Source organism: Oryzias melastigma, linkage group LG13 (genome assembly GCF_002922805.2).
Source record: "Oryzias melastigma strain HK-1 linkage group LG13, ASM292280v2, whole genome shotgun sequence".
Lineage (NCBI taxonomy): Eukaryota > Metazoa > Chordata > Actinopteri > Beloniformes > Adrianichthyidae > Oryzias > Oryzias melastigma.
Window position 1 is genome coordinate 16,962,210 of NC_050524.1, and position 2,393 is coordinate 16,964,602.

A 2,393-nucleotide genomic window follows, 5' to 3' on the forward strand; every position below is an offset into this window, starting at 1 on the left:
AGCATATCAGAAACAAGTTCTAGAGTTATTGTGAATGCATTAAATACATTCAAACGGATAGACTTATCTCTGACTTGTTTGTCTCACTTGATGCATCCTGTAGTTTTGTGAGCCTTATGTAGGACACAAGTACGTAATAAACCATTTATCGATGGTGCAACTTATAATCCGTTATGCCCTATAGTACCGAAAATGTGGTACTCTGAAGTTGAAGTTTGGGTTAATGCAAGTGTTTGGACCTCTACTCTCCGAAAATAAACATTTTTAAATTATGTAAGTTTCAAATAATCCGTTTTCATTCTTAGCAATTTCCCATCCTCCCTAAACAAAAAAAGTAGTCCCCCGACCACTCATACTAAACCCCAGTAGGACTTCACTGAAAGTGCTGCTGTGTATTCATAAGGAATTTAGCTTGGGACCAGTCATATGGTCCATCAAGAATCACTCTTATTCCATCAGTCATAAAACTTTTGAAGTACTGCCTGTGGCTCAGTTCTCAAGATATGCTAAGTATCCAAAACTGCTGTCTTTGGCTGATAATATGCTGCAATAAATCAAAAATATCTTGTTTTATGTAGTTAATTTATGCATTACTTTTTTCTTTATTTTTTTGTTCAAACTGGAGTGTCAGCAGCTAACAGTCCTTTTTGTCTGCAGCTCTTTTTCAAGAAAGTCTCATCAATCTAAGGAGGGTTCTGCAGTTTTTACTCTCCTGTCATCTAATGTTTTTGAAAGCCGGTATCACTGAGGTGACAGCTCATGTTCAAAGAGAAATGTAACAGGTTCAGCTGTCAACTTCTTCATTGTGCAAAAGTGTCACAACATGTATTTAAAAACAGTTTGATGACAAAGTAACTGAGAAGCTTCATTGTCCAAAGCAGCTGTAATAAGCTTCCATCATTGTCACAAAGCACAGCCTGCAATCTATGATCTCTCCATCACTATAAAGTATGTATAATCCCAAATAATAAAGTTTTTCACATTAACTTTAAGGCATGTATTTGTGCAGTAAGGAAAGGTGTTATAATGAGTGATTATGATGCCCTGGCTGCTTAATATTTTCTGATGAGTAGAGTACAAACTGTTTTCCTCGCTGTTCCCTCTATGGATCTGTTACAAACAGGAGACCTCTAATGGCTGTGTGAGTTGTCTTCTAATGATATTGCGGCTCCGCTGAAGTCTTCCTGCAACCCTGAAGAGGATAAAGTAACCACAGCTGGACACCTTTAAATGATGGGCTATAAAAGAAAAGCAATTTCTCATAGTAATAGTCTAACTTTTATTGAGAAGCTTCATGTTCTCTAACAATATCTCTTCACATATCTCACTACTTGGAGACACTCACATTCCTGGAGGCATTTTCTAACCTCATAAATGTTGATATTTATGTACTAAAGTTTGCAAACAGCGTCTTGTAAAGCAACAATACACATTTTGACACTGTTAATATTATTACTTGTGAATAGTTTGAATAAGATCCGGTAGCACTTTATAATAAGAGTCCTTAACCAGCTTTATTAACACATTAACAAACATTATTAATGTGCTTATAGGGGGTTAGTAAGACATTTAGCAAAATAATCCAAATAAGGTTTATTAATGTACTTAGTAAGATTCATTAACATCTGAAGTGAGGCCATTGTCAACAAATGGCATATTAATAAGATACTTACAAGCTTAACAAATGTATTAACTATCTTTGTCAACCTTATATGGAGTGTTTTGCAGCACATAAAGTGTTACCTCAGCAAATACTCATACGACAGCCCTAAAGTGCAAATCACATCAACAAATCCTTCAATGCAAAAACATTTTGATGATCACTACCACAAAAAATCAAAACAAATATTTTAAAATAAGGCATTACATTTTAGAAAATTAAACAAAATTCCAGACCAAAATGTAAAACAAAACAAAAATTTGAAAAACAAAAGTAATTTCCCTGAAAAAAATAAAAATAAATAAATATATATATAAAATCAAATCAAATCTTTAATTATGAAGCAGTTTTCATGGCTCACGCCAGCTCAAAGCGCTGAACATAAGAAGCATAAAGAAAGAAAACATAAACATTTAAAAACAAGCAAATGTCCATTACATCCTGTCCCCACCCCTCCCACAATACCCGACCCTGAAACATTCAGGGTATATACTATGTATATATATAAATAAAAGACAAAACACAATGAGAAGCAGGAAAAGGTTGATACTATGGGAAGTCGCTGACTGGACGTAGATGTTTGTCATTTCAACTGTGAATCATTTGGCATTAAGCATTGACTCTAGGACTGTAAATTGTACTGTATATAGAAAGAGTCAAATTTATACAGCCATTGACATTAGGTGATACTGGATATCATCATCCAATCAGCGATGTCCCATAGTACCAACCT

The 2,393-nt window shown here is 34.5% G+C and overlaps 1 long non-coding RNA gene across 1 annotated transcript in view; it reads right to left on the reverse strand.

Annotated features, from left to right (window-relative positions):
• Positions 1–594: 594 nt before the first annotated feature.
• Positions 595–2,393, reverse strand: part of LOC118599500 — a 2,784-nt gene continuing 985 nt past the window's right edge. Inside the window, exon 2 of the long non-coding RNA XR_004948882.1 lies at positions 595–2,391. This is a non-coding gene — a long non-coding RNA (uncharacterized LOC118599500). The remainder of the gene's footprint in view (positions 2,392–2,393) is intronic.